General features: G+C 40.5%; 1 protein-coding gene across 1 annotated transcript in view; it reads right to left on the bottom strand.

Moving 5' to 3' along the window:
• Nucleotides 1-9,400, bottom strand: part of LOC149229897 (Ribosomal RNA processing Brix domain protein) — a 42,250-nt gene extending 32,850 nt beyond the window's left edge. The window contains exon 1 of the mRNA XM_089378773.1: nucleotides 8,715-9,400. The gene's annotated coding sequence lies outside the window, so the exon portion shown is untranslated. The remainder of the gene's footprint in view (nucleotides 1-8,714) is intronic.
• Between the last annotated feature and the right edge of the window lie 9,614 nt (nucleotides 9,401-19,014).

The raw sequence follows: 19,014 nt of genomic DNA on the forward strand, positions 1-19,014 counted from the left end.
TAATGTCCATTTCAGCAATGGAAGATAAAGGATTCAAGGTGGCTTTTATTGATGGAAAGGTATGTGTTTGGATAAGAAATTTCAAGGATGCTTTTACTCTTGGGTTCAGGGTTGACAGTTTGTATCAAGTTGGAGGAAGTACATTGAGAACCATGTCTTGTGACACATCTCTACAATCTCAACTATGGCATTAGAGGTTCGCCCATCTTCATTATAAGGCCCTACCCGATGTGAGACAGATGGTGATAGGTATGCCCGAGTTCAAAGTAGAGCATGAAGGTGTATGTCTGAGATGTGCCGAAGGAAAACTTACAAGGGGACCATTCCCCTCAAATAATAGCAAGACCATAGACATATTGCAATTGATCCACTCCGACATATCTAGTATGATGCCCGTAAACTCCTTGGGAGGAAACTTATATTATCTCACCTTTGTGGATGATTATTCTCGCAAGACCTGGATTTACTTCTTGAAGAAGAAGGATGAAGTGTTCACCTGGTTCCGACATTTCAAAGCCTTGATCGAAAACCAATCCGGGAAGAAAATCAAGATATTGAGGACTGATAATGGGACCGAGTATGAATCCAATGAATTCCAAGATTATTGCAGAGACGCTGGCATTAAGAGGGAGACTACAATGCCATACACGCCCGAGCATAATGGTGGCTAAAAGGAAGAATCGCTCTATTGTAGAAGCTGGTTGTGCCATGCTTCATGATCAAGGCCTTCCGAAGTTTCTAAGGGGTGACGCTGCAAATACCGTCGTGTATGTTCAAAACCGATGCCCTCATCAAGCATTGGACTCCAAGACTCCCGAAGAAATGTTCACTGGTAAGAAACTCGATGTCTCCCATTTTAGAATTTTGGAAGCCCCGTATATTTTCATGTGCTGAAAGAGAAAAGAAGCAAATTGGGTGCAACTGGGAAGAAAGGAATCTTTGTGGGCTATAGTGAAAATTCTAAGGGGTATAGAACTTATGTGGCTGATCAAAAGGAAGTTGAGATAAGTCATGATGTCACCTTCGACGAAGATATGGCCCTCAGGAAGATCAACAACCTTCATATCCTAAGGACAAAGAAGCTACCACAGGAAATCAGGGTGCAAAAGAGGATGAAACGATGCCTGATGTTGATGAACCTATGGATCCTATTGATCCACTCCCTCATGAGCCTTCCTCCTCCAAGAGGAGACCCTCATGGCTTAGGGAAACTCTCGAAGATTGTTAAAATTGGCAACTAGGGCCAGACTCCACATGGGTCATCTTATTTATGACAACTGATATTTTTCTTGGGTTCCTCTCTCCGAGAGGTGTAGGATTGATCTAAAGATCATCTGATTCTAACATTTACAAATGAAGTTATGAATTTATTTTGATTATGGACAAATTGTCAAGGTCAGCCAACAAACTTATGTAGGCTCAGAAGCCCAACAGTCACTTCTATTCATCCTCAACGTTTGTTATAAATACATGATGCCTTAGCCTCATTTGGACACAGTCATCTTCGCACTTCTCTCTCTCCTCATTGATTGGGTACGGATTTCTAGGCCTCTCTCTCCACACGTTCGAAATTTCAGGAGACCGAAATTCTGGATAGTTTGACCAAGTGTTGACCAGCATGCGTTGACCTCCTTTTACTGCATTTTTGTGAGGGCTATCTCTGTTTGGGCAAGCCGCATTTTTGGACACAGCAATCGAGGCTAAACGTTGACTGCAGCTAGGGCTGACTGGAGGTGGGCTGTTTGACCAGATTTTGACTGGGCCGAATTTGATTGTTTTGAGAGTTATTTTATCTTGTTGTTTGGAGACCGAAGTTGACTAAAGTTGACCGATTTGCTGAGGGTCAAATCTGCCTTGTTGACATTGACTTTTCTAGTTAGGGCTCTTTTGCTGCTGTTATAAATTATTAGATTTGTAAATTGTACTATCTCTCTCTACTGAACTATTGAAGACTAAAAGAAGATTTGATCAAGGGTTTCCCCATATTGGGGTTTGTCCCTGGCTGGTGCCACATCTTGTGTCCTCTTATCTTGGCTTGTCTTCTACTGTTTATGTTTATGTTCTATCTGTATTTTACTATAATGTTAATGTGATTGCTAATCTGAATATTGATACTGGGCTAATAAAGAAATTGAAGTAAAATTGCTCTAAAGCATAGACCATACCATTGTTACCTAAAATTAACAAAGATGCTGAGAGGCACATTGCACCAAGGGGGACTTTCCGTGAAAGCAAGAAGCCGAACAGGGACTATCATTCAAAATGAGCCTTCATCATTCGAAGAAGTCGTGAAGCAAAAAGTATGGAAGGATGTTATGAATGAAGAATACGAGTCAATTATGAAGAATGATGTCTAGGATGTGGTCCCTAGACCCCAGGACAAATCGGTTGTCACTTCTAAGTGGCTCTACAAAATCAAGCATGGAGCTGATGGAAGTGCAAAAAATTTCAAGGTTCGCTTTATTGCTTGAAGCTTCTCTCAAAAGGAAGGTGTAGATTACATTGAGATATTTGCACCTGTTGCCCGATACACCACCATCCCACCGAACAATCCTTCCGGCCTAATCCAACTAGTTGAATTCCGAGAGGAGGTGTGGTAGGATAAGCTATTATTTCCTCTTCTCAGTGGGGTCCAACCCAGGGTAGTTTCATCCAATTATTGACCGGTGGATAGGATATCACAGAACATCATAGCTCCACTAGTTCGCTTGCTCACCCCCACCCAATAACGCGGAGGTTTGAAATATTGAGCAACGAATGAATGCATAATGACATATATAATGATATATATCTATTTGTATACGATATTCGATCGATAAAGCGTGAATGCATATATTATATATGTAATTACGCTTTCCCGAATCCAATCACCGTACTTCTCTGAATGAGAAGTCAAACTTCCCTAACCTCCGCCAAGGTAAAATGGCCAATCTCGTAGGATGCGTAAGCATGCTCGACTGTTAAGGATGCGTAAGCAGGCTCGATCATAGCCCTTGCTGCCTCGCAAGGGTGGAACCTACATCAAATGGATGTCAAGACCGCCTTCTTGCATGGTTCAATCAAAGAGGAAGTCTATGTGGAACAACCCGAGGGGTCTGAAGTTCATGATCAGGAATCTCATGTATGCAGGTTGAAGAAAGCTCTCTATGGATTGAGAGAGGATCAATAGCTATTTGATGAAGCTTGAATTCACTAGAAGTGAAGTCTATCCGAACCTTTACTTTAAGGTTGAAAATGATAAACCTCTCATTCTAGTACCTTGTGTCGACGACCTCTTTCTGACAGGTGCAGACCCTCTCATTCACAAATGTAAGAGGGAGTTGGCTTCTGAATTTGAGATGAAGGACCTAGGACCGATGCACTATTTCCTAGGGTTGGAGGTCTGGCAAAAGCCAGGTGAAATTTTCCTCTCTCAAGAAAAATATGTTGTGAAGATATTGGAAAGATTTGGGATGGAAGACTGCAAACCTGTGACTACTGTGATGGAACTTAACTTTAAGAAGTTATGTCGTGATGTTTGCTAGACCTAAATTGGGAAATGCTTCTGAGTATCATCAACTCATAAGAGCACTGATGTTCTTGGTGAACTCCCATCCGAACATATGTTTTGCAGTTAACACATTGAGCCAATACATGGTTGAGCCTCATCATACACATTGGATTGCCGCCAAGAATCTTCTGAGATATCTTCGGGGCATAATCACTCATGGACTGAAATACATTGTCGGAAATGTGAGGTTGCATGGTTATTCTGACGCTGATTGGGTTGGCATTGGTGGATCTCAAGAGCACTTTTGGATGTTGTTTATCTTTGGGTTCTGCTTCAAAATCATGGATGAGCAGGAAGCGGAAATTGGTTGCCTTGAGCACCCCCGAGGCCGAATATATAGCTGCTAGTATGGCCTCCTGTGAAGCTGTCTAGTTGAGGAAGCTCTTCAGCGAGCTGTTTGGACATGTGTTGGATACCACCGTGATCTTCTACAACAACCAGAGTGGGATCCAATTATCAAAGAATCTTGTGTTTCATGATCGCTCCAAGCATATTGATATGAGGTACCACTTTATCCAAGATATGGTACAACGAGGAGCAATAAGGCTCCATCACAATGGGACTGATGAGCAGGTCGTCGATATCCTGACAAAGCCCCTGGGGAAGGTCAAATTCTTGGCCTTCCGAGAACGACTTGGAGTCGTGGAGAGACCCTCTTATGAGGGTCCTATATGAGATGGACATTGAGCTCTGGAAACTCCGGGGGGCTTAGGGTACTTCTTGGAGCGGTGAGCAACCATAGGGTGAGTGATTCAGCCTCCCCCTAGTGGTTTGTTATGTACAGGGTGAGTGGTTCATCCTTCCCTTGTGATACCCCTTGGCGACATGTGAACAGGACAAATGGTTCATCCTTCCCCTGTGATACCCCTTGGCGACATGTGAACAGGACGAATGGTTCATCCTTCTCCTACCGAAACATCCTATCCATGCAGTCTGGGACTCATGGGAAGTACCTCTCATATGGCCAATAAGTAAGGAAATGAGGATAGAGGCCATAGTACTATCGATGGACACATAGTGTACTACCGTACTCCCTATGCTATGATGTCGAATATTGATCTAGGATCAATGGGAACTGACTTCGGGTCAGTAAGAGTGGTATGAGACACACTCTTTTAATTAGGACTGACTTTGGGTCAGTAGAGAATGGTATGATACATTCTTGATCACTTCTTCTTCTTCATAGTTCAGCAGAGCAGAGCAAAGCAATGCATGGATGGCAAAGATGGTACAGATTGGCATATGGATTAGCAGGTGGAGTTTTCCCTAGCTGAGAGAGAGTGTTAAAATTGGCAACTAGGGCCAAACTCCACATGGGTCATCTTATTTATGACAGCTGATATTTTTATTAAATTCCTCTCTCGGAGAGGTGTAGGATTGATCTAAAGATCATCTGGTTCTGACATGTACAAATGAAGATATGAATTTATTTTTATTATGGACAAATTGTTAAGGTCGGCCAGCGAGCAAAATAGACACACAAGCCCCCAATTCATCCTCAACGTTGCATATAAAAAGAAGGAGACCTCGAGTCATTTTCACCATCATCTCATCACACACCTCTCTCTCCTCTTGTGATTGGGCACACTATCCGAGGCAGTCTTCTCTCTCCACACATGTGAACTAGGGTTTTTGTTTGCTGTGTTGACCAATATTGACCGAGCCGCTAGGAGGTTGTTTGACTGCGTTGACTTGATGCATTGACCTGTTTTGACTTCGGTTTGGGTGAGGAATCTCTGTCTAAGCAGGCCGCAATTCTGGGCATGAAAATCGAGGAGTTTTGATCAGCATTGACTGTGGTTAGGGCTGACCGCAGCTTGACTGTTTGACTAGACTTTGACTGGGCAGAATTTGAGTGTTTTGAGGGCTGTTTCATCTTGCTGTTTGGAGGCCTAAGTTGACTGAAACTGACCGAATCTTTGAAGGTCAAATCTGCCCTGTTGACCAGCATTGACTTTTCTGGTTAGGGCTCTTTTGCTGCTGTTATAAATTTTCAGAATTTGTAAATTGTACTATCTCTCTCTGCTGAACTATTGAAGACTAAAAGAAGATTTGATCAAGGGTTTCAACTTTCCCCACATTGTGGTTTGTCCCTCGCTGGTGCCACATCTTGTGTCCTCTTGTCTTGGCTTGTCTTCTACTGTTTATGTTTATGTTCTAACAGCATTTACTTACATGTTTATGTGATTGCTAAACTGAAATTGATATTGGGCTCATAAAGAAATAGAAGTAAAATTACTCTAAAGCATAGAACATACCATTGTTGCCTAAAATTAACACATAGGCAACCGTAACATATTGTGTTGTCATTTATGATTGGGCATGGTGTTATTATTTGCCTTAATACAAGGTATGATGTGATGTTACCAAATCTGTGTAGCCGTGTTTCATTATTGGACAGCATGCCTTGCTACAACAGCAAAGAAATAGTCATCGCTGAACTGCTCATCTAGTGGAACAGCACTATCACTGTCACTTACTTGTTGCCAACTGATGACCAAACTAATGGTCTATACAAACCTCGATATGTTCATGTCAATATATTGAAAGTAGATGTGCATTCCGCCTTTCAAATTTGGTAAAAGACAGCTGAGATATGGAAACTTTTAAACTGTACTAAATGACAGCAGGCATAACAACGGTAGAGTGGCCCTCCTTTATGGCATAAGATAGGACTTCTTTAGGGGAACAGTCAGATGGTGAAAGAAATGGCCAGCTGTAGGTTCATGATTATACTGCCCTCTTGACAGTCCTCTTGTGATGACTCCCTTGGAGGAATTCCTAGGATAACCGTTCAGATTCATTGAACAGGGCCCCAGGTAAGGAGATGAGTCTCATAACCAAGTGAGAGCAGTTCTGCCCTATAGATTGTACTGTTGGTGAAAAGATTCAATATTCCAACCATCACAGGCTCAAGAAGAACTGACAAGGAACCTTCACCGAAATCAAGTCACTCAGATAAGACTCTGGATCTAATTACAAGGAGGATATCTGCGGAAATTCCCAAGGTCTGAACCATAAGATGGCATACATTGCAACACTATCCATCTGGTTTTTTTCACTGTTATCTTCCAAAAGTGCAGACAACAGTCTTAACAGCTAAAAAGCCCAGTTGAAACCAGCAGCTGCAATAATGCTGAATCTGCCAGGTATAGTTACTTCTAGTGGTCTGTCATCTATCGGAATGTGAAGAAGCCCTGACAAAATGACAATAAATTGAGAGATAGTTGCCCAAACCTTAAGCAATCAAGTCCCAATAAGATCCCGGCTTCGCCAAATACAACCGCTGTTCAGGTTTTGGGACAGTGCATGCATCCTAGTTTGAAATAAGGGTTTGCAACCTTATCAAAAAAAAAAAATTAGGGTGTGTTACACTCCCGTTCTGTTTTGCAACATCCAGAAGGTCTAACTAAAGGGCTAGGAATGCTTGTCATCACCCCTGGCAAAGGCAGAGGAAGGGGTAATCACAATTGACGAAAGCAAAAGAGCAGGCTCGAGAGGATCTTGTAGCAAGTAAACAAAAATCAATTCAAAGGATGCTTACAGCAATGAAAGCCCTCGGATGGGCTCCCAAATGAAGCTGATTTCTCTCAATTGTAGGGGGTTAGCATGTCTCCCCAAATAACGTGCTTTGCGAACATCGGCATCGGGATAAAATCAGCAAGGGTCTGAAAACCAGATAATCGAGAAAATTGAGAAAATATCGGTAAAAATCGGCAAACATCAGCAAAATCAAGATACCATCAAGATATCGGTAAAAATCGGCAAACATCAGCTAGGCCAAAAAATCGTGATTTTGAGATAAAATCAGGATGTTATCGAGATGTTCACAACACTGCTCAAGAGGCTAGTAGATATCAGTAATCCAGATTTAATTTTCCTCCAAGAAACGCTAGGAGGAGACTCTATAGCTAGATGTCTTGAATCTCTCCTGGGGGGGTGGAATTTCATAGGGTTAAACGTGAGAGGAAGATCGTTAGGATTAGCAATGGTCTGGAAAGGGAGGGCTTACAAGCAAAAAAAATCTGAGTATGGATTATGTCCTAGGAATGGAAATCTTCTCAGAGGAACTTGGAACCTCTGTAATAGTTCTAAATCTATACAGGCCCTCTACAAATCAAAAGGAGTTTTGGGACAGACTATTTGACAATTATCTCATAAATTCAACAATCTTATCATAGGGGGGATCTGAATTTCTCTCTGGGAGAAGTTTGTCAGATCAGCTTGCAAAATACTTCCTGTTATCTCACAGGTTCCCCTAAGATAAAGTCCAGACCTATCGAGGGGAATAACTATGGACAGAACAGGCAAAATTGCCCATGGTCACTTTGGCAAATTTGCCCCACTTTTAGGTTAATTCTTCGAACCTAAGGGGGGCTTCCCAATTTAGTTTTAAACATGTCGTTGGTATTAAGAATACTCAATAGTACATTTGAACAAATTATACATTAAATCTCATACCACAAAAGTCTCATGTAGCTATTATGCACATATATAAATGTCATTCACATCAAGACCATTTTTTTAAATACCATTCAAACGCATGAACCTTTGTAAAATTTGTTCAAATGTCACACATTATTAAAGTATTTTCCCAAAAATTTCACCATCAACAAAACAGCATCATTATCATAAATTGTTCCAAAGTAAATTTTCAAGTGAAATGTAAATGCAATCTGGACTAATCTCATGGGAGTTCCATGTCACACACGTAATGCTAAGATTATGCCCCAAAATTTGGCATCATTCGCATCTCAAGTCACTAAACCAGATTTTTTATATCAGCATTTGTGCAACCACGATTTCAAACATAAATAAAAAAATATTGCTTCTCGCTGTTATTTCAAAATAGTGATTCACGAAGCATAATATAAAATCTTTGAATTATAAGAAATGTTCCAATAAGATGATGCTTAAAGAACAGCTTTGCAAAGCAAGCGTATTCTTCACAATCAAATGGAATCGACAGAATAATGCCTCCATTTGAAACCATCAAAGCAAATTCTAAGTAATACGTATTACCAAGCTTTCTCCACATACCAAAATCGTTTGTCATTAAAATGTTGCAGAAACAGCGTTTATGAAGGAAATTATTTATTTTAGTTTGTTAAATATTGAAAAGTATTTACCAGTAACTCAAATCCTTTTGAAATTATCCACGTACCAGTGAAATTTCGATATTAACCTGGTATGTGCTCCGAATTTATTACCAAATTTGAGTCTTGTGGTTTCAGGGATCAAGGTGGATCTATGGACGAAAGCGGTCGACCCAATGCATGTAGGGCTATGAAGTCTTCTGCGCAATGAGACCCGCAAGAAGCTGGCGGCGGCGCTGTCGGCCTGGTGGCTTACGTAAGGGTGGCTCGATACCCAGCTCAGTGAAAAACCATGAACGCCTTACACAGAGAATGGCTTGAGGGTTTCAATATGAAATCGAAGTGCTAGCTATGGGCTCATGCGAAAGAGGGACACACCTGGATGTATGAGACCAAGGGTTTTCAGTGAAGAGCTAGCAAGTCGAGATATGCCCGTAGAGTGACCCAACGGATGTTATCAAAATTTACTGAGTAACTATGCCATACATCGGCCTGGTAGCTTGTGTGAAGACTGTGGTGCCTAGCCGAGAAGGATGACGCACGGGAAGAGTTGGCCACAACAAAAATGTTCAGAGATGGCACAATGTTGTGGATATGGAGCGTGGCGGCAGAGGGTGTGAGGATTTGCTAAGAAAATTGGCCGCGATTTTATGCAGAAGGGTGCCACAAAGGTTCTGCACAGAAATTGCTAAGAAAATCGGCCGCGGGCGGGCTCCTGCGCAAAGAAATGAGAAACGGAAAACATGAATGGATGCCCTAATTTTATTTTATTTTTAATTTTTAATTTAAATCTATAACTTAACTATTGAAAATTTTAATCTAATATGAACTTAAAGATAATTTAAAGCTAACTAAATAAACTCTAACATGTTTATACATAGTATTAAACAAGTATTATATAAGTAAGGTTCTCTACCTAGGTAAATTAAAATGTGTGTTTTGTAAATTAAAATTATGATTAAATCAATTATATTAAATTTCTAAAATATAGTATATCAATATTATTTTCTTTAATCAACTCTGCTATATTTGTTTAATATTATATATATGTTTTTTTTTTTTAAGCTGCGGTGTTGTTCTTCTTTTTCTATTACTTTAAATCAAAAACAAAACAGTATATATTTGGTTGACTTCAACTCGCCCTCTTGGGGAAACCGAGTTTTTCAGCCACCTAAAGTTCTTAATAGCCGACCAAAAATAGAAGTTCCAGATTCTGATTATCCATGCTAAATAAACTAAACAGTCTTGCAAATTTCTAATTCTACTTGTATGCATATATCGATTTTCCTCATCTAATATTTGAAGCAAACTATAATTATCTATACTATGCAGCTTCATCAAAATTAATACATATCTATACTCAAACAGCTTCTGCCGTTGGTCGCTGGTTTGTCTCCCTGTTTGCACCCTGTTGTCCTTCCCTTATCATTTGCTGAATCTCCTCAAGCTTCTTTTCTTGCATCTCCAATGTAATCTGAATAATCCTCAGCTCCCTCCTTAGGTTGGGGACTCCTTGCACCAGTTCTGCCATCTCTGTTGCAGCTTGTTCCAAGGCTTTAGCCAACAATCTCTTCATCACCCAGTAGATATGCAGGGACTGCTTAAATAGAGACATTCTGCCTCTAGTATTGCCAGGGTCATGGAGTAAAAACTCCCAATCTTCCATCTCTGAGTCAGACTGAGCCTGAAGCGAATCTTCTTCCATATTCTGGATAATCCTCCTGATTCTTGGGTTAGTGTTCTGACTGTAAGCCCTTTCTGCTTGTTGAATTTTCTTATCTAACGATCTACTTGTTCTTTTGCCAGGTCTCCCTCTCTGCCCCTGTCTTCCTCCCCTTTCTCCTCTGTTTCTGTGCGGTCCTCTGCCTCTCCTGCTACCCGGTTCCAACCTGCTACCCGCGCCTCTTTCTCCCCTCTGTCTGCCGCGTTGCCTTACCTTTCCCTCCCGCTGTCCTTGCTGCTCTTCACTGGTTTGCTGGGTATCCCAGCCTCCTACAGTTCCACCTCGTTCCTTGCCTTGCCTGCCTTGTTCTTGCAGGTCTTCCTCATCCTCAGAATCGTCATAGATTTCATATATCTCTTCCACTGTTTCTTCCTTCGCTAACGCCTTGCCCTTTCTGTCCCTGTCTTTGCGCTCCGTGGCTTCCAGTTCCTCTACAGCCCTTGCTCTCTTCCTGGTTTCCATAGTGTCCTCAGTAAGGTTTCGGCACAAATTCTCTCTGTAGCGGATCTCCACCACCTTTCCTCCCCTCGCGCTCTGATTTCCAAACAAGTTTCCTCGTCGTCGATCCTTTCGCTGCTGCCCGTTTATAATCCTCCTTGCTCTGATCTGCCTACCTGTCAGCTTAGCCTTCCGCTGCCACCTGTTACTTTGCCTGCTGCCTTTCCTATCAATTATCTTTCTATCCTCATTTCCATTTGTGGACTCTGACATACCGTTTTTTCCCCCTCTCCGATCACTTGAGTTAATTATCTTGCTGTGGGGTGGTTGTTTCTTACCTGTCGTCGCACACTTCTGCTGTAATGTACCTTGCCTGCCCATTATACCACTCCCCCGCCTTGACTGACACTCATTTAATTTCTGGGATTGCCGATCCATCTCACCTGTCCGTCGCACGGATGTTATGATTCTCATTTGTTGCTTGCTCATGGTCATAATTAATAATACCGGCCAGGTCTTCCCATTCTCTGTTGGGTCGCAACATTCTCCATTGATTGTCTATTTTGCTGTTTCGATCCTTACAACCCCAATTCGCAAGGAAGTCTGCCGCTCGGTTTCCATTCCTTTTCACATGGTTAAAGATTTTATAATCAATCCCTTTTAGTAAGTCCGCCATTTCTTGAACAATCCCTGCCGTTCTCCAACTATTGGTGATCTGCTCCCAGTTCTTCCCGTTGTTAAGTTTCTTCAGAATTTCTATTGCTATCTGAGAGTCTCCTTCTATTTCCAGGTTTCTATAGCCATTTCTAATCGCGATTCTCAAGCCTTGGTGAATCGCCCATAATTCGGCCTCATTGTTTGTCATCTCCCCTCCCCACTCTGCATAAATCCATCTAGTGTTTTTCTGGCTATCACGGAAGATACCTCCGAATCTGGCATTACCTGGGTTCCCCTTCGATGCCCCATCAAAGTTCAACTTCATAAAATTATCTCTGGGATATGCAAATTTGTCAGAGCTTTGAGCTCTCGTACTATTTCTGCTGATTTTTTTGGTATGCACCATTTCATAATTCAAATTTAGTTTCTTTAAAATTTGCTCCTCACTCTGATCCGCTTTCCAATCATCCGCATCCCATTTTTCCACCAGAATTGTTTCTCTAGTTAAGTTCACTACTCTGTTCCATATTATTTCCGAATCTTTAGATTTGTCTTGGAATACTCTGCGGTTCCTTTCTTTCCAAGCCATCCAAATCACAAAACCCGCAATGAGATCCCAGGCTTTTCGAACTACTTTACATTGGAATTTTTCCTTCTGCCATTGAAAAATCACTTCATTTATGTCTCTCGGGGGCCTCTCAAGTTTCTGGAATAGTTTTCCCGTTTCAATCCATAGCTTCCTGGTATATACACATTTGATTAAAAGGTGATCTTGTGTTTCAGCTTCAATATTGCACAGGTAACATTTTGAAGGCCCACTGAAACCTTTCTTTTGGAGTTTGTCCCACGTCAGGATCTTACCCTTAGCTACTAGCCATGCAAATAAGGTAATTTTCGGCCACCAATTATTACCCCAGATGACCTTCCAGTCTTGGTTTTCATCGTTAGTCGCCTGTTGGTCTGCCAAATAGTATGCCTCCTTAACGGTGAAGGATCCTTTCATTGAATTCCCCCATCTGAGAATATCCCTACCTGTTCTAGCTTTTATTTTCCTAGAATCCACCTCTTCCATGAATGCTTCCTGTTGTTCTTGGTCTATCTCGATATCCCATTCCTCCGGCCTTATCCATTTCCTCCAAATTCCATCCAATTCATCTTCTTTCCAGTAATCTTTGACATATCTACGGTTATCCCCTATTTTTTCCTGTATGTTTTGGATTTTTTGAATTCTGCTCATTTTCCCTCTTTGTTGCCATTTCTCATCCCAGAATTTGGCTTCTCCTCCTCCTCGTATTTCCCAGAAGGCATTCTTTTCTACTATATCTCGGTTTTGTCGAGCTAGATCCCAGATTGCCGAGCCTTTCGGGGTTTCCTTCAACCGGTAAATACCCTCCGTAGTGTTTGGCATATTGTACTTGTGTCTCCATAGTGCTTTCCATAGGTCATTGCCCCCTCTTAGCCACCGCCACCAAAGTTTTGCTCCAAGCACCTTGTTGAGTTTATCAGGATCGCGCAGACCCAAGCCTCCTTCCTCCTTTCGTTTCATCAGGTGTTTCCATGATACTAAGGCCCACTTCTTCTGCTGAGTCGATCCTCCCCAAATGAATTTCCTCAGAATTTCTCTGATCTTGGTGCAGACTCCTTGTGGTACAACCATAATCGATAATGGATATATGGGGATTGCTTGCAGCACTGATTTCACTAGTACAACCCTTCCAGCAATATTTAAAGTTCTGAAGGCCCAGTTAGCCACTCTATTTTTTAATTTCTCTAGAACTCCTTGCCAATTTTTCTGTCTTTTAGAGTTGAAATCCAGTAAGTTTCCCAAGTATTTAGTTGGGAGTTCTCCTTGCTTAAATCCCAGCATCCTGGTCAAATGGATTTTGATTGACTCCATGGTATTGAATATAAAGGTGCATGACTTTTCCTTATTGATCTCCAACCCAGATGCTTCCGCAAATAAATCCAGAACCTTCTTCAGATTTCTCACTTCTTTTAAGGTTGGTTCCCCAAATAACATGATATCATCTACGAATTGCTGATGGGTTATAGGCAATTCATTACCCCATAGTCTTAGCCCTTTGATTTTATTTGCTGCTCTTTCTTTTTTAAGATATCTACCCAGGCCCTCTGCTGCTAATATAAATAAGAAAGGGGATAAAGGATCACCTTGTCTTATTCCTCTAGATGCCTTAAAGGTTTTCGAGGGAGTTCCATTGACTAATATTGAAAAATTTGGAGTTGATATGAGACTGTGAACCCACTTTATCCACCTAGTACCAAAACCGAAACTTTCCAAGATTTCTTCCAAGTATTGCCAGTTGATTCTATCATAAGCTTTCGATAAGTCTAGTTTAATCATCATTCCTTTCTGCTTCTTCAATTTCAACGAATGAATTACTTCTTGAGTAACCACTAAACCATCTAGAATTTGTCTACCTTCTACAAAACCAGTTTGTTCAGGGGATATTAAACTATCTAGCAGGGGTTTCAGTCTTTTGGCAATCAGCGTTGCAATTATTTTGTAGATAACATTACATAGGGCAATGGGTCTAAATCCCTTAGCATCCTCTGAATTGTCATTTTTTGGAATCAAAGTGAAAAAAGTAGAGTTAATGGCTTGCCATACCTTTTGATTCATTCGGGATTCTTCTATCAGGTCCAGAATCTTCCTTCCCAAAAAGTGCCAACCCGCTTGATAGAAATCAACCGTAAAGCCATCCGGTCCGGGCGCTGTACCCTTCTTCATGTTCATCACCACTTCCTCCACCTCTTCAAAACTAGCTTCTCTCATTAGGGATTTATTCTGGTCTTCGGTTACTATCCGGGGAATGGCCTTGCAAACTTCCTTTATAGCTTCGGACCTGTCCATCTGGGGTTCAGTCAATATTCCTTTGTGGTATTCCATCAGTACTTTTTCAATTCCTTCCTGTTCAACAATCCTCTCTCCACTCTCGTTCTTGATAGATAGTATCCTGTTTCTTTGCCTGTGTTGTATCATTGCTTGATGAAAAAATCTAGTGTTCCTTTCCCCCTCCCTCAGCCACTTTATTCTAGATTTCTGTCTCCATAAAACTTCTTCCTGCTTTCTCCTCTCCTCCAGTTTTCCTAGAATTATCCCTTCTTCTCTACTACTTTCCTCTGTCCTTCCTTCAGTTATTATCCTTTGTTGCAATGTTTCCATTTCTTCTTCCAACTTCTGTTTTTCCTCCATGATGTTTCTGAATTCTTCCTTGTTCCATTTCTTTATCCTTCCTTTTAACTCTTTGAGTTTTAGTTGGAAGGTATGCATTTTTCATTTTCCCTGTACTGTGCTTTACATCCACCATTCTTCCATTTTTTTGATAAATTCCGGGTCTCTAAGCCGAAAGGCTTCTTACCGAGGTTATTTTTAATATCCACTTCCAGTCTAATTGGCCAATGATCTGAGCCAAGGGATGGCATGATCTTTGCTTCTATGAATACATCTCTGTTCATAATTGTTTCTGATACTAAGAACCAATCTAGTCTGGATGCTATTTGATTCCTTCCCCCTCTCCTATTATTCCATGTATAGACTCCGTTGATGGTTGGTAAATCTACCAACCTCAGACCATCTATCATGTCATTGAACATTTCCATATACTGGTCTGATTTTCTTATTCCTCCCTTTTTCTCCTCTAGAGACCGGATTAAATTGAAATCTCCTCCTACAATCCATGCTGTCTCCGGATATAATCTTCGAGTTGCTTGCATATTTTTAATGAAATTTTCTCTTTCTCCCGGAGTGTGAGGACCATAAACTCCTGAGATAATAACCCTTTCCTTCGTCCCCGCTATTCTTCATGTACTTGTAAGAATTCTAGTCATGCTGGTCCAGTTTTCAAAAATTATTTCATTTGGGTTCCACAAGATTGCAATGCCCCCCGCTGATCCGATTGCATCTTGTCCCATGACTTCGTATTGCAGTTTGTTGTTTTTGATTATTCCTTCCATCTGCTGCATGGTGATCTTTGTCTCTTGAAGGATCATAATACTTGGTCTGTCTTTTTTAAGTTTCTCTTTCATATATCTCTACTTTCCCTTACTATTCAGACCCCTAATATTCCAACTGATAATAATCATTTTAAACTTTTGGAGGAGTGGAAAAATACCTCTGACATAGGTATCACTTTACCTGAATTTATCAATATTTCGCCGATTGTTTGGATCGTTTCATTCATCGTTTTCCTCTCTCTTTTCCTGCTGCTTTTGCCGGCACCGCCAATTCCCATCTGACCTCTTTCCTGTTCTCCTGGTGTGGTATCCTGTTTATCCATATTCTCCCCTTTTTTATCTTTGTATTTTTGAAATGCCTCTTTATATAATTGTTTTTGACTGTCTGGTATGAATCTTTCGTCCAAGTTTTTCCATTCCTGGATTAGTTGTCTCATAATTCTTTCTTCCTCTGCCTCGTTTTCCTTCTGGCTTTCTGTCTCCATTTGGGCTTGGTTAGTCAGTATTTCTATCTTTTCAGCAGCTTCTTCTTCATTCATTTCTCTTGCTCCTGTGTCTTTCTCTTTAGTTTCCTTGACTATTTCCATTGGTTCATTCTCTAGACCTTCTTCCTCTTCCAATTTGTCCTCACACTCTTCACTATTTTCCTGGAGGATTTTGAACTTGTTCTGACTTTCAATGTTCAGAGGTTTCGCTTGTGTCTGTGTTTTTAATCCTTCTTTTCCGGCTTTCTTCTTTCTGGTAACCTGTTGGAAACCCTTGTCTGTCTCCTCAGTTTTCTCTGCTTCCCTTTGCTGTTCTTCTTTTTTCCTTATGTATTCTTCCTCCTTATTTAATGGACATTGCATGTATAGGTGTCCATACTCATGGCATCTTCTGCATCTGAAAGGGATATGCTCATAGTCTATTGGCTATTTCCATATTTCATCGTGGTATTCTAGTTCTATGTATTCCGGCAGAGGTTCGGCTATATTCATGTATACACATAATCTTGCATATGATGTATACTTGCCTTTTTTCGTTGCTTCCGCTACCTTGACAAAAGCACCAATCGTGTTGCCTATCCCCTCCATAATCTCGGGATCCCAAAATTCCACTGGTAATCCAAACAATCTGACCCAGATCAGGGCTGCCAGCATTTTTTCATTTTCAGGGTTATATCTTTCTTCCCAATACTTCATGAACAGTCCCGCATTATTCATAAAATATGGCCCTTCCTCAAAAACCCTTTCTTTATCCTCCAAATTCGCAAATATGGCTGTAAAGAACCCTTTTGCTCCTAGTTTCAGCTCAATGTGCCCTTTTGGCCTCCATCTTTGGTAAATCCACCTGTGTAGTTCTTTTTCAGATGGCCAATACCCTACAAACTTGCAGATCAATGCATGATCTTTCATGTAGCTGTTATATTCCTCCAGCTTGTTGTTGGGTATTACGTACCTAGGTTTTTTCTGAGCCCTTGGTAAGCACTTTCCTCCGGTCTTCATTTGCCACAAATTACCCATCACTGGTGCTTCTTTATTATTCTCCCTGGCATTACTCTGGTTGCCGCTGCCACTTGCCTCTCCTGCAACAATATTTTTATAGGAGGGGATCTCTCCCCTCCCTTGCCGATTTTCCATTGTTGCCCTCAGCACGGACTATATTGGAAACTTCCACTCCTATGCTGAGATTTCTGCTGTCTCCTCCGCTCCAACCCCGGCTTCTCCTGCTCGTTTCCCCTTCGCGCGTTTCTTCCAGTCCTCTCCGCGTTTTCTCCTGCAAACCCTAGCCCGCAGACTGCAATCGATTCCCCTGTTCCTTCATTCCCGTCGACCTTCCAATATTATATATATGTTTTTAAGATCTACTATAAGTCATAAGTTTATTTCTCACTTATGATGAGTATAAGTTTTATTTAATTTAAAGCTAACTAAATAAACTCTAACTTGTTTATACATAGTATTAAACAAGTGTTATATAGTAAGGTTCTCCACCTAGGGAAATTAAAATGTGGGTTTTGTAAATTCAAAATTTGTAAATTAAAATTATGATTAAGTCAATTATATTAAACTTCCAAAATATAAGATATCAATTTTATTTTTTTTACTCAACTATGCTATATTGGTTTAATATTATATATATGTTTTTAAGATCTACTATAAGTCATAAGTTTATTTCTCACTTATGATGAGTATAAGTTTTATTTAAAGTAGTAATTGCGTTACATGTTGCAAAGGAAATAGTAGTATAGAAGAAAGAAGTAAATTTTTTATGCAATTTTGTTTCTTTATTGGCATTTATTTTTTATCATATTAGTTTGGTGTTCTATGTGTACTAAAATACTTGTGAGGTTCAGCACCATGTATGGGGTTTCGTTTTCAAGATTTGTTTGTCTATAGTAAGAAAGATTTCAAAGGTTTTCTACCGTAGGCAGAAGACTAGGTTGTTGCACTCTCCATTGGTCGTGTCTCTCTTGAAAAAAATGTAGAAAACAAGAAGTAAGGTAGGTGGATTTCTTTCAGTAACCAAATAGCAGCTAGAACCTAAGCTTATGATTTGGAATCCTAGGATGCTAGTTTGAAATTGCACATTGATAAGGAGACTTCATGTTAAGGACTTGATGCAAATGTTCCATTGACAACCATGCCTTTGAATTCCTTCACTAGTTGAACTAATATATTGAGATTTTGGTTTTCTTCAAGTTGAATTGTGTGCTACCGAAATCAATCAAGACAATCCATGATTAGTCTTTCATCTTGTCACGAATATGCATGGAAATTTCATCTTGTTCACCTATTGGGGCACGAATGGAAATATTCAATGGGTTATAGTTACTTATTTTTTTAATATTTTGTTGGATAAACCCATGAGTTTGAACGGGTGTGATGTAAATTATTGTTTCTATTTGGACCTTTATTGGAGGAAGCATATAAATTTGAATGCTAGGATTGGACGTGCCTTTAAGTTGGGCTTTTGACTGAATTCTCAAGACTTTCAGGGATCATGGCTTTGAATGTTGCCCTAATTTATGAGATCTTAAAGCGGGTGGATGGCGCAATGATTGCCAATGCAGAGTGTGTGTTGTCTATTTTCTATTCTGCAACAATAGAAGAGCACATTTGGGAGGAAATATGCTTCTCACTATGGCCTTCCACTATAAATGAAGATGTAAGAAGTTTTATTTTTGCATAGGGCGGGTTTTGGAAGTTCTACACAGATTGCTTTACAACGGTTCTATTTACAAAGAAAGTTTTTGCTATTGACCGCAATTTGGAATTCAACAAATCAGAAGAATTGTTGTCCAAGTATTGTGATAGAGAACTCCATAATGTTTCTTCTCTGATTTTGTTTCCCTTGTTGACGTGCATTATAGAGATAAAGCAATTTATTCCAAAATACTTTAGGGAATCCTAGGTGTAGTTTATAGTAATGGTTGGTTCTCTAACTCTCCTTTCAGTATTGATTTGCTAAGTAGTTTTGACAAAGTCGAGAAGGGAGAGAGCCAGGCTCATATCTCCTTGGCAGAAGGGTTGCCACCATTCGCATCTCTTGAGAGGGAAAGGAAAGATGGGAAACTTTGGAGAGAGATTTGGAAC

This window comes from Pinus tabuliformis, chromosome J, assembly GCF_031772625.1.
Source record: "Pinus tabuliformis cultivar Carrire ecotype Pingquan chromosome J, CPIR1, whole genome shotgun sequence".
Taxonomy (NCBI): domain Eukaryota; kingdom Viridiplantae; phylum Streptophyta; class Pinopsida; order Pinales; family Pinaceae; genus Pinus; species Pinus tabuliformis.